The sequence below is a fragment of the Lemur catta genome, chromosome 4 (assembly GCF_020740605.2).
Source record: "Lemur catta isolate mLemCat1 chromosome 4, mLemCat1.pri, whole genome shotgun sequence".
Classification (NCBI taxonomy): domain Eukaryota; kingdom Metazoa; phylum Chordata; class Mammalia; order Primates; family Lemuridae; genus Lemur; species Lemur catta.
In genome coordinates, this window is record NC_059131.1 from 93,225,966 (window position 1) to 93,240,261 (window position 14,296).

At 38.8% G+C, this 14,296-nt stretch overlaps 1 non-coding gene across 1 annotated transcript; it reads left to right on the forward strand.

The window, feature by feature from the left end:
* Nucleotides 1-9,094: 9,094 nt before the first annotated feature.
* Nucleotides 9,095-9,227, forward strand: LOC123637618. Its single transcript, XR_006734972.1, has one exon. It is a non-coding gene; the product is annotated as a small nucleolar RNA SNORA70 (small nucleolar RNA).
* The last annotated feature ends 5,069 nt before the right edge of the window (nucleotides 9,228-14,296 follow it).

Consider the following 14,296-nt stretch of genomic DNA (forward strand, 5'->3'; position numbering starts at 1 on the left):
ACACTGCTGGTGGGACTGTAAACTAGTGCAACCCCTGTGGAAAGCAATATGGAGATACCTTAAGCAGATTCAAGTAGACCTACCATTCGATCCAGCAATCCCATTATTGGGCATCTACCCAGAAGAACAAAAGTCACAAAGGCTTTTTGTTGGTTTTTTTGTTGTTGTTGTTTGTTTGTTTGTTTGTTTTGTCCGGAGATGACTATTCCTCATTCAGGAAGTGACATTTGAACAGAAACATGGAAGATGAGAAAGAGCCAGGCATGCAAAGATTCGGGATTAGGGAGAAAAAGGGGAGAACATTTCAGGCAAGAGGTAACAGCAGGTGCAATATCCCTAAGACAGAAAGATTTTTAGTTTGTTGGAGAAACTATGATTGGAACTGGAGGGAAAGACAGTGTGTGAGAAAACATTAAAGAGTTAGACAACAGACCACGTCAAATAGAGTCTTGTATGCAGTTTGGATTTTACTAGGAATTCTGGAAAACTACTGAAGACTTTTAAGTCATGGAATTAGGAGTTTACTGTGGTGTTTCAAGCAAGATGTGATAGAAGCTTGAATTTAAATAATCCCTGATTCTTTTGAATCACGTTATATAGGGGTGTGCCATTTTACTGACTTTGCTAAGAAATAACAATGTTCAGCTAGTTTTTAAATTGTTTGATTTATTTTTGTTAATTAAAAGGTTATATACAGTCTTTGAAGCAAATTTTGAAAATACAAATATAAGCACCCAAAGAAGAGAAAGAATCAGTATTTCCGATACAGAAATAAGCATAGTTGACATCTTAGAGTTCATTCTTTCATAATTTATAATGTCCAGGTGTTTGTGTGTATACAGAAATAGGATTACATGTTACATACTTTTCAGAAAAATTTTTTTTACTTACACTGGGGTCATATCTCTATACCATTAAATATTCTCCTTCAATATCACATACTGCATGGTAATTCAACTGTATGGATATTAGAGAATTGGCCTGAAACACTATAGTTAGAAATTAATTTGCTTCCAATTTATTATTATTATATATTTTACCAATATATGATTACCATCCCCTTATAAATAAATACTTGCGTTCGCCCTTAATTATTTCCAAACAATAAATTTTAAATCATGTAATAGTACCACCAGTTCAAACTATTTGCACATTTTCAAGGTTTTGATACAAATACTTTGTTTTATCCTGGACCAGCTGTACCAATTTACATTTATACCACTAATATATAAGGATACAAGTTTCCCAGAATTATCTGGGATACAATGGGTATTATAATATAATTTTTTTCTATTTAGTAGGTACTTAAAAATGTATCTCATTGTTATTTTGTTTAAACTAGATGTTTTAAATTTGTATTTCTTTCTGTCTAGTAAGGTTAAATTTTTTTTTTCATATTCTTCTTGGCCATTTACGTTTATTATCTTACAATTGCCTATTCATATCCATTTTGTTATGGAAATGCTCACTCAGTATGCTCTTAAAGCAAATAAAAGGATAGAGAAATGGTTTTTGAGATGTTTCTGAATCGTGAAATAGTCAGGAAAAAACTTCCATTAATCAATGGCGCAGCTAATGTCTAAGCAATTCTTGCAAAAGTGGTAGCACCAGAGACTGTGAAAGTTCCAAGAGACCCACCTACAAGAATATGGTTCAATAAAAAATTTTCTTCTGTTCAATAATGTTTGCTGAGAATATTCTCAGAGGTTCCTAAAGATTCCAAAATATTGTATATGTCATATTTCACATACTGTTATTTACAGGAGGCTCCGTTTATAACATTACCTACTCAACTTGCTCAATGTTCTTATCTCCCTGAAATACGACTAAATTAAAATACTATAAATTGGGGAAACTCACATACCTAGAGAGAGAAAGAACAATGTCCTACCAGGTACAAAACCTAACAGGCTTTGTTTGGGGGTAGGAATTTGAAATTGGTCATTTCATTAACAAATCAAGTGGCCCTAAGAAACTTCCTAGAATTTTTCCTATGGGTCAGAATTTTGAACCATGTCTTGATTATTGGCCATTTCTCACATAAAACAAATCATTCTATCCATGACACCAAATGCTAGTACTTTAGACTCCAAATAAAGGACATTTACTCCACCTGAGAGTTTTACGATTGATCTCAGACCAGGGTTAGCAGGATTCAGTAGAAAGGTCAGGTGATTGAGTCAAAAGACCTGGATTCCTGTTCTGGCTTCTTTAGCTACTGACTTGTCTCCTTGGGTTGAGCCACTTCAACAAAGTCTCAGTTTACTTTTCTGTAAACTATATTTATTCTAGAAAGTCATTGTGAAGATCAAGTAAGCTAAGAAATGTGAACTTACTATACAAATTCAGAAGTTGTACATGAATACAGGAGATGTTATTAGAGCTTGAGTCATCAACCCAAACATCTACAAGGGCCAGCCTGGCTTCTACATGCATGAAGTGGATTATTTGGGGCTGTGGGTAACATAGTGTTTGTTCCAGTTCTACAGGATTGTTGTCATTGTGGCAGAAAGAGACCGTTATTGTCTTAAATTTCAATTTCTTCTAGAAAAAAACTATAAATCCTGATTTTTATGCTTCATCCTCCATTTTAAAGTATTGACAGCTAATTAAAATATAATTTAAAATAATTTTGTCAGCCAAATAAATCATATCTATGGACCGAAGTTGGACTATGGCTAGCTAGTCTGTAAACTGTGTTATTGTCTCTTCTTTACAGCATTGATAATACCCTCAAACTTCTATATTAGCATCTTTAGTTAAGAGCATTTATCGTACTGAGTGCATCAAATATAGTCCAATCTTGTAGTAACCAATTATTTGTAATTATTTCCACGATGAGGGTTTTTCCCTTCAGGTGGCCAATTACTTCCTATCAAATTATCACTGAAAACCATTATTTTCATTTCCATTTGTAGACATCTCAAGACTTTATTTTCCATTTGGTACAAGTAAATGAAAAGGAAATTATAACAGCCAATGCAATTATGATTGTGATCTTATCTGTCTGGATTGATTAGAAGTCCTTACCCTAATCACCCAAACTCTTTATTAATGTTAAGTTTATTAAAACTTAGGTTCAGATTTAGATTTTTATTAAGGATTTCATTTATTTTATCTTTTTTATTTTATAAGATGGTAGGAAATGCAAGATGGAGAAACCAAAGGAAAGCCTTGTTACCAAAGGGACCTCGTCTCCCTGCAATTTGGCTCGGCCACACCGATCTCTCTTAAAGCCCTTTCTCCATTTATCAAAACTCCATCTCTGGTGAATTACAGTGAATTACAGTGGAGTGTTGCTAATTCATACTAATGACTGGAATACCCAGTGCAGATTATTGAATTCTGAGAACTAGCAAGTGAACAAAAAAGGCATGTAAAAAAATGACAATAAATTGAGGCTCCTGCATAACAAAAGTATCCTTTGTTCATTTGTTTTCTTAATTATAAACTGGTTTTTAATTAATTAGCTTAATGTATCATTGATACTAGTACAAATTATATCCACAGAGCTTTACAACATTGAATATTAGTTAAAAGTTAGGTGCAAGTTTATTTGGCAGTGAATTAAAATAAAACAGTGTCAGAATAGCAAGTCAAGATGCAAATTGGTACTAAATTTACTAAATTTCCACCTAATATAATATCCGTCTTTTTTTCTTTTCAGCTTTGGAATCTGTAGTAGGTATTAAATATGCTTTCTTGGTTCTCATCCAAGAAAATTGACCTAGAGAAGAGTTATTCACTGTTTAATAGTCAGTCTACTTAAAGGAATGGCAACTGGATGTTCACAAGGAGTTGCCATAGTTGCCATCCATCCAGGTATCCCATTATTCCCACAGACATCTCTGGAGGAAGAACAACCACCCCCCACCCCCACCCTCTTTAGGAAAACAAAGGAAGAAAGACTGGGTGGAATAGAGTAAAAATAGAATTATCTTTTTTTAAAGGTAAGCCTTGGAAAGTTCCTTATTTTGTAAGTTCCATGGAGAAAGACTGGTTTCATGCTCCTTTCAATATACCTCCTTAGATGCCAAAAGATGCCTCATATTCCTCCTCACTTTTCTTCATTTATTAGTTTAATGAATAGGCTCCAAGACAGTCCAGACCAGGGTTCACATGTGTTTTCTGCTCACATTGTGCCCACACAACCTGGCCGAACTTTACTGGCAAATAGAATCAGTCAGTAAACATGCCCTCAGTGACGGAATGCTTACACTCTGCCACGTGGAGTCCAGGCCACCAAGGATACAAGGTTATGGACCTTTCCTTCAGGGAGCACATGCACTTGGAGGGAAAGAAAAATCAGCAAATGACTGTTTCTCTGATGGAGGGTAAACTCAGATTTCCATGAAAGCACAGGATAGTGGGAACAGGATAGCCCATGGTGGTAAGGTCACAAAAGGCCTACAGAGGAAAATCTTGTGCTGAACTTTGAAAATGATGAATGATTAGCTAGGTAGAGAAGGTAGAAGGTGATTAGGGAGCTTTACATAGGTCACCGTGGAGAGGGGATATAGAGGAAATGAGAAGGTAGACAGGAGGCAGTTCATGATGGACTTTGTATGCCATGTGAGCTGCTTAAATTTCATTTTGTTGTCATCAGAAGCAGTGTCAAAGGTGGACCAAAGGGTACACAACTAGAGGCAAGAGGCTCAATGAGGAGTTTGCGATCCTCCACCTGAAATTTGACAGTTGACTCTTGCGACCCGTTGTTGTCACTCTGCATATATTAATATTTCCTTCCCTAGTGGTCAACAACATTTCTGGAAAACTACTCTTCCACCCACTTTTAGTCTGCACTTTAAGTGAGATGATTTCATCCTCAGCTCCAAGGGTGATTCTTAATTAGCATAAATTAATCAGCAAAGTCCAGAGTAAAGCTATAGAAATTGGATGGGAAACAGGCATGTGATTCCAGTGGAGCAAATGAGGACAAAGACTATCTGGGCTGGGGCTTTTGAGAGAAAATCGCCTCGGCGCTCTGTGAGAACCGCTGAGAGGGGCATCCTTTCTTTCTGAACCAGGAAACATGTGGGCCAGATGCTGCTGGCTGCCATGTTGTGAACAGAAAAAAAAATCAGACAACACTACGGAAAACAAATATAGAAAAATAAATATAGCAAACCTTACTGTAAGCCTATGCTAATTTGGGACCTTAGAGTTATGTAGAATTATGAGGGTTTTTTCTCTTTTATCATTTATGCCATTTATTAATTTTTTTTCTGTAATTGGACATTTCTGTCCCTGGAAGTATCTTAACTGCTGAAAACCTGGCTATAGCAGTGATGCTGAGGATACAGGTAGACAGAAAATGAGATGACTTCTTCCAGTCTCTTTGTTCTTACATTTCCCTTTCACTCTTAGTTTATCAAGAAGATACTAACAAACAGCAAACTGATAACTGAAGAAAAATGACAATAACATCACAAGAGTCAAATTACTCCTCTTCAGTCCCATGACAGCTCTTCTCCCTTCCTCTCTGTTGCCTGCCTGTCTTTGGCTGCCAAGAATTTGCTGTTTGCTTCTCACTTCCCTCATCCAATCCACACTGAGAAGATAACGTGCCCAGCTAGCTCCAGCACAGAGAGCTGGATGTCGCCACACATTTTGCCTTGAATGAAAATAACCTACCAGTGCAGACTGGCCTCTGCTATCCAGGGCTGAGACCATATTGGGTTCAGTGATTAATTCTTCAGCCTTATGGTCCTGGGATTTCAGCTAATGGCTTTGGGGTTTTGCACAAGCCACATGCCCCTGGCTTTAAAGTTGCCACTGTGGATGAGAGCTTGTCATGTTGTATAATATTACACAGTTGCTCCAAAGCAGCTTTCTGGCTAAGTGACAGCATTTGACGTGTCTCTAATATTGACAGTAGTGGTGACTTTCAAGTGTTCTATTTATGTCAGGTAGAAAGGAAGCAGGGATTTTTAAATAAAATAAACATGTGCAAAGAAAACTTCTGGTTGAGTAGAGTGAAAATATCACGACAGTCTGAATATGTGCTTTGCTAATTTCTTGCCATGGACCCTTGGACAAGTTTAAAAGACTCAGTTTCCCCATCTGTAAAATGGAAATAATGATAATTCCTACTTTGAAGGGCCATAATTATATTATCCAATGTGCCTAAAGTGTCTTGTGTGATGCCAGGCTTATCACAGCATTCAATAATAGTACATAAATTAATTGTTATCCCTGACATTCCCATAAACCTTTTGAAGTAAACGGCTTCAACCAAGCACTTAACGCTAAGAATCCTTAGTGAACATTGTTTCTACTATAAGGCTTAGATAATTGGATAACTGGTAGCCAGAGCAAACACGTGACTTATGAGGTAGCTAAGAAATTATGACCTGCCCTGGTGTCAAAATCTCAGCAAGATCCAAGAGGCTGGTGGACTTTTGCTTGAGTCATGAAAGAATCAGAAAGTTCATAGCAAAGACAGAAACAGAAAGGATTTATGGGGAGAGGTCATGATGGAGGGCCAAGGCATGAGTGGTCAATGAGCTTATGAGAAAGGAGAGTGTAAGCAAAGTCGTCAAGTTCAGAAAGATTTACAGAGAGAAAGAATGAATGAGTTTATTGTGCAAGAAGCAGATAGACCCAGAGAGAAGCAGATGTATTAACAGGGACCAAGTTACATGAATAACAAAGCATAAGTTTGAGGCCACCAACCTTTCTGGTGAAGACTTTGAAACTTCCAGCAGGTCATCTAGAGCCAGGATGGTCCAAAAGGAGTCTGTATGGTGGCACTGTTAACAGTACAGCTCTGGAATAACAGTAGCTGCACTCAAGCTTTGGCTTTGTTATTTATTAGTTGTGGCAACTTGAGAAAGTCACTCAATCTTTCCATTTCTATAAAATGGAGAAAACTCTGGGAACTACCATTAGAGCCATTTTGAGTATTAAATAAGTTAATACATGTGATGCATTTAGTATTTTACTAGTACATAGTAGTTTTTCAGCAAATAAATGTTAGCTTTTATTTAGCTGTCATCAGGTATACATCAATAACCATGAAACTGACATATACATCGGCCCCTCAGCTCCAATATAATTCCTGTTTCCCTTATGTCCAAATGTATCATATAATTACTAACACTGTTAATCAGAAGATTCTAATTAAGTAAATATGTGTTATTTTTATTTGAAGAATGAGATGAAACAAGAGAGACAAAAAGGAAACCAAATGTTAAATACAGTAACATTTACCTTTATTTTTGTCCCAGCACTTTTTGTGCAATTCATTCATTCATTTGTATAGCTGCTCATCCATTTATTTATTTTACAAAGATGTATTGAGTTTCAACTATGCTGAAATTTAATTTAAAAAGGAAAACAAAAAAATAACACAGTCCCTGTACTTGTACAGTTTCAAGGTCTGTGGCAGTAAAGAAATAATGACGGGGAATCATTTCTAAGCTGGAATATAAACACGAAAAATCTGCTTATTTCGTCACCTCATTTAGATAGTGACTCAAAGTCACCTGCTCAATGAGTTCTTGTCTACCCAACCATATTAGTCAGGATAAGCTAGGTAATATGGTGGTAAAAAATTAACACCATATTACTGGCTTAACACAGAAAATATATATTTCTTGCTCATACTGTATTATGTGTCCACAGTGGGTTGGTCAGGCGGGTTGTTTTCCACACAATCACTGAAAGAGCCAAGCTGATGAAGGCTCTGCCATCTTCTGTTGGCACTGTCTGGGGTAGCCAGCCTCCATGTGTGCAGTGGCAGAGGGAGAATGGTTATGGAGGATGCACACCCACTCCTAAATGCCCTGATGTCACTTTTACTACTAACCTGTTAACCAAAACTACTAATGTGGCCCCCTCTCATTGCAAGAAGCTGGACGTTCTTCTAGGGCACAAGGGAGTATAGAGCACTAGTAATCCTACACTTGACCATCTCATTTAAATAATAACGTCAACCCTAACCCATTCTATTCCCATACTTGTTTATGTTAGTCTTTTGCCTTTGTCACCATTTAACATGCTCATATAAGACTATCTCTTCTGAATACAATGTAAGCTGTAAGAAGGAAAGCATTCTTGCTTATATTCTACTCTGGTACATTTCCTGTACCTAAAACAATGCCTGGCACAGAGAAGTCATTCAATAAATATCTGTCATATAAATGAATAAGTAAAATTTGTTAGTGGCAAGAGGTGGCAACATAGGTGGTAAAGAGCATAAAAAAGACCCTCAAACAGGAAAGAACTTGTCTTGTTCAAGCGAGAGAAAAGAACTAGCATGGCTAGAGCAGAGTGAATAAAAAGAAAATTGACCCAATGTTAATATGCATTTTCTCTAAGCTTTGCAAGAAACTTCAAGGTCAGAACTGTGATATTTCTGGAAAACAAATAAAAAACTGAAGCTCAGAAAAGTTAGTTTATATTCCCAAGGACTGACAGGTAGCAAATTGAAGAACTCAAATTCAACCTCAGGTTATCCATTTTCTACTTGACCACAAAAGGGATACTTTGGCCAATTCAAACCTACCTATAGCTGCCATGGAACCAGACCCATAAAGTCACTGTTATGTGACCAACTGAGAATAATATCTATAATGCCGGCTACATACCTATCATCTTAGACAACTCCCTTTAGTAATGACTAATAGTTTCCACACAGTGATGTTCAGTTACTAAGTCCTGACAACCTATACATACATGTACTCCATGATGCACACTAAGTAGAGCTAAAAGCTTAAAATTGAAACTCAGAGGTCTGATATCAAATTAGTTTCTTGAACTTACTGAAATAAACCACTTGATTACAAAAAAAGTGGTGAAAACTGAAAATCACCCACAATTAGCAAGAGTACTAAAGAGAGGAAAAAAAAAAAACCCACAAAATCAGTGGAAGAAAATTTCACTGTGAGACCATTCTTTACTTACAAGGAAACACTGATAAATTTTTGTAAACTTTCCAGAAGCCACAATCCAGAGGCAAAAATCGAATTTGGGAACTAGTGACCACAGTTGTATTGGCCTTTGACATTTTGGTCTGTTTCATATCTAAAACTCTTTTCAGTGATTGAGAGATTCATATGTCTTAAAGGGAGACAATTTAGCTCCATTAGGAATGTCAAAAAAGGCTATCCGTGCTTCTTTCCTCATGGAGGCTTGGTGTGCAATGGCTGCAAACAGCAGCCTCCTTGGCAGTGTATGCAGTCTGTTGCTTGTATGGATTGCTCTAAGGGATGTTGAAGACAGTCCCTTCCAATACATGTGCATGTGTCAGACCTTGTGCTGTCCCCAGTCTAGGCTCCAGACTGGTATGCGTGGTGCCTTTGGAAGGCCTCAGGGCACTGTGGTCAGGGTTCACATTGGCCAAGTCACCCTTCCATCTGCACCAAACTGCATAACAAGCAGCATGTGATTGAGGCCCTACACAGAGCCAAGTTCAAGTTCGCTGGCCTCCAGAAGATCCATATCTCAAAGAAGTGGGGTTTCACTAAGTTTAATGCAGATGAATTTAAAGACATGGTGGCTGAGAAGTGGCTTATCCCAGATAGCTGTGGGGTCAAATATATCGCCAATCGTGGCCCCTTGGACAAGTGGCAGGACCTGCACCCATGATGGCTTCCACTGTACTGTCTCCTCATTTGTGTCCACCAATAAATCCTACTTCCTATCCAAAAAAATGTCAAAAATGCAAAAGTCAAAATTAACTTCTTCAAAACCCTTTTCATGAGCATGGGACCTATGCTCATCCAATAGGATGTATCTGCAAGGGATTTCTACCAGGAAGTAGCTGGAGCACTGGAGAATCTATTCAAGTCAGAGCTCTATGGTGGAAGCAACATCCAGCTTCCATGTGCCCAAGTCAGAGGCAACAGTAGAATAATGGTAGTATTTACCATTCAGTGTCAGTGACATCAGTACCCTTGCAATGGATGGTCTCAAAGTTAAATTTCCTGCTGCTATCCTCATCATTTCCTGAGCTTCATTCTGCAGTATTTTTCTTTTTATTAAATTATTTTTATGCTTCAATCCAACAGCTTCATTTCTGTTGCTTATCACTAAGAAACTTGAGTATTACAACATTCAAATATTAATGACCAAGCATGGATCTGGCAAGGAGGTGATAAATAAAATCTATGAAAGATTATAGATGATAGACGATGATGATAGATAAAGGTGATAGCTAACATTAATTAAATAACAACTATAGGCCAAGAACTTCCCTAAACACTTCAAATATTATACATTATGCAATATAATCCTCCCATTTGCATTGAGTACCTTTATTTCCCTGTTTTCCAGAGGAGTAATCTGAGGCTGAGAGAGGATAAGCAAAATGCCCAAGGCCATAGAGCCAGTATGGTAGATTAGGTTATTGTCCCTCAAACATTCACCCACTTTTGCCCCAATCGACCTTTCCATGGGAGCATTGTGCTTCCCTGACCCACTGATGTTGGACTTGGCTATGATACTTGATTTGGCCTCACAGAGGGTTGAGTGAACTACCCCTTGATTTAGGACTTGGTTGAGTGACTTGTCTCAGCTAATCATAAGCAGACTTAAGCCAAGCATGAAGTGTGCCTTTGTGTACACTTGCATTCTGTCTTCACTAGTTCAAGAACGTGGCCCAAGCAGCCTGCCGATATCAGAGGGATGAAAGATAAATGGAGTACACCTGAACTGAACCAGTGGTGTGATGCCAAGCCTGGATGAATTCAGGTTAGATCAGCTAAACCTCAGCTGCCTCACAGATACCTGAGTAAGATTCTATTTTTTGCATACCTCTGAGTTTGGGAGTGATTTGTTAATCAGCATTGTTGTGGCAATAGCTGAACAATACAGCTAGTAAGACATTCAACCAGGATGCAAACCCAGACAATTTGACTCTCCAACCTCCTACCTAATTACTGTGCTATATCATCTGCTCTATGAGATCTGGAAGTTTACACTGAATAAACACAAAGTATTTGTGCATCCCAGTCCCTGACACCTCCATGGGCAGAAGAGAATGTCTTAGCTAAAATTGTCTATGATGATGTCTCTCCCTTTTTCTGACAAGGGCCATATTTTAGTCCATTAGTCTTGTTCTGTATGACTTGTGTTTGTGTTCGTTTGTCCTATGCTGGTCTCCACAAAGCAATATTTCCTCATGTCAGTGCTGATATACAAAGTACAAAGATTCTCAACTCCCTAGACAGTAATATCTCAAAGTTTTCTGTTTAACTCATGGAGCTCAGCACCAAAACCTTAGTTTCCTTCCCTGACTCTTCTGTTTCTGTCCTAAATTCCCAGTTCACAGAGCTAAGAAAAACAAGAAGTATATGAGATGAGAGTATTTTATGGATAACTTGTGGTAGTTCCAAACATCTTTGTTGACTACTCATTCTTCTAGCGATTGAGAGTTTTGTCCTCTTTGGTTTAAAAAGCACATCTGTGCCAACTAGTCCCTAAAAAGGATTTTCCCATTATTCAAGCACACTTTCCATCATGATTGTATCTTGTCTGTTTCTTAAAGGGTATTGCATTGTCCAAATATTGCCTTCTCTTACCTGGTCTTGGGTATAACTCTTTCACAGCTGCTCAACAACTGCCCAAAGATTTATACCAGCACATGCACCTCATGTCTCTTTACATTCTATTGACTTTGTGTAACTGAGGATCAGATGATTAGGTGAAGGTGGCTGACCTAGCCTGGTTGTTACCTGGAGCGAGAGATTTGCAAGACACAGTCGATGGTGTTTGAGCTTCAATGCTGATAATCACCAACTATTTAATATCCTGTCTTCCATATATTCATCGAAGAAGGAAGAAAAAAATCTATAACTGGTTTGTCTTATATAAAAAGGAGCTTAAAGGCATGATATCATTTATCCCTAAAGAAGAAAGGGTTTTTGATTTCCTGAAAGTAGCACTTGAATGTGGTAAGAATGCGATTCTTCATGCTTCTACCTTTCAGATAATGCACATGATTTATTGTCCACAAGGATATGGTGTGCTGAGCCAGATTAGGTACAAGCTGATCCTGCTCCACTCTGCTAAGGAGGAACAAGCCAGAACTGAGTCTCTCCTGCTCTTGCCCTCACACAAAGTCCTTGCTCAGAAAGCTTCCTGCTTTCTCTCTGGACAGACTGCCTTTAACCTGTAGATGCTAAGGTATAAGAGCTGGGAAAAAGAAAACCAGGTAGAACCCCCCATATGGATCAGCAATATTGAACTTGGGCAGGTCATAGGCACAAGAGAAAACTGGCCAATGAAATCTTTATCTAACTGGGTATTTAAAAAGCACAGAGGATGGATACCTTGGACCCATGAAATGAAGATAAAATCCCTAAGTGGCAGGATCTCTCCTCCTGCTGGGGAAACAACATCTTTCAGACAGTAATTTGTTTAAGTAAAAGCACTTTATAGAGCTACACACAAGGTTCTAAATTTCTTGTACTATTGAAATTATTTTAAAGACTAGGCAGAGCCTCTGAAAACACCTAGTATGAAGGAAAGAGGTGAGTCTACTAAGTGGTATAAATACAAAAACAATCTGAGGCTCACAGATTCATGAAGTGTTTGAAAACAATGTCTTCCTCCACATGTGAAAAAATGCAATAAAAGAGCCCCTTACTCTTTCTTACCTTAAATCCCTAGGGCTATCATTATAAGATTATTTTAACCTCACAGATCATCAAAATCAAATGATAGGTGAAGACAACTGAACTTGTCTGGTTGCTACTTACAGTGGGGGAATGATGAGCAATTCTCAAAACTCAAGGATTTCAGTGGTTTCAGGTTTTGCTTTTTCTTCTAATCAGAAGCCATACCATATCCTCATTCTTATTGAAAAAAGAATTGAAATCAAAGGTAGAGATTCGGGGTTTTAGTACCAGCTGTTACTTACTAGTCATAAGACTTTGATCAAGTCATTTAACCTTTCTATTCCTCAGTTGTTCTATCTTTAATGGACGTAAAACCCTTTCTCCCTTTTTCCCAAAAGACCATCCGCTAACTGACACCTCTGTAAACTTTTTAATTTCACAAGGTACTCTTAATACAGCAATTTATTTTTCTTATATAAACCTTCCAGAAGTTGGTTAGCAGTAATTCCTCCCACTCCAGCTTCCCACTACACACGACATGGGTCTGAGAACTGAGAGGCAGAGAAATGAAGGGATTTGCCAAGTGGCACAATGAGATTCATATCTCATATCCAAATTCCAAGTCCATTGTTTTGTATTTTACACCACAAAAGCATTTGTAAAATGTAAATGTATTTTAACATTGTGATCCGGCCTCTGAAAGAGAAACATTGGTAGAGGAAATTAAACCAAATGCTATTTTCCTGTGGCTCTGTCAAGACAGAAAGCACAGTTTTGGTTGCGGGCCTGTGACTAGTCCCACAGTAGCAAAGCAAAAGGAGGCTGCATGGTCCAACATGGCAGAGACACCAACAGAGGCGGAAACAGCAGCAGAGCTGTACTCCGTATAGTCAGCAAAGTGCAGTGAGGGAGGGTTTCAGAAGACTGGCTTCCAGTGGCCATCTGCACCCTCATCCCTAAGTGCCAAAGCATCCACTGTCAGGGAGTGAACCATTAGACCAAAGAGATGATCCCAGCTGGTGCCAAGGGCACACTTCATCTTGAAGAAAAGAAATTTCTGGGCTGTGGGGACTGAAGCAATTCCTAGAAATGAGGACTCTAAAGAACAGCTTAGACTGAGTGATGGTCAAGGGCAGCCCATTTGGATTGACCCTGTCTCGCCAATGAAGTTGACAATGAACGTCACAATGTTACATAATATGGGTAAGGAATAGGATAACGGGGTTTTGGAGAATGGGGAATAGTCAAAGGTCAGCCAGAAAGGGGAAGGCAAGGGTCTGCCTGATCCTTCCGTTATTCCACAGTTAGGCCAGGACCAGGGCGTGGCTGTGCATGCAGCGTGAGTCTGCATTCCTGGGAGGGGACCATGCTCCACTCCCCACTCCCTGCTTTTACAGGCAAGTGTGAGAAAGGAGTCCTATCTGCGGAGCATGCACAGGCTGCTGGGCACCAGTCTGGATGTGCCTGCCCGCTGTTCATAGGCATTCTCTGCACCTGGAGTCTCCAGCACTGTGAGATTGCAGTTTCCCTACTGGAGGGGAGGAGGCCCTGGCCCTTAGAAAGCTGGACCTGGGCTCCGTCCCTCCCACTGGGGAAAACACAGGGGAAGGAGGAGTTGCCCCCACTTTCTCTTTGTCTAAGCATCCCAGAGCAAGAACTCAGGCTCCTTTTCCAATAATTCGGCTCCTCTCACCACATTGTGTCACTAGCCTAGTGTCTCCCAGTGTGCTGGA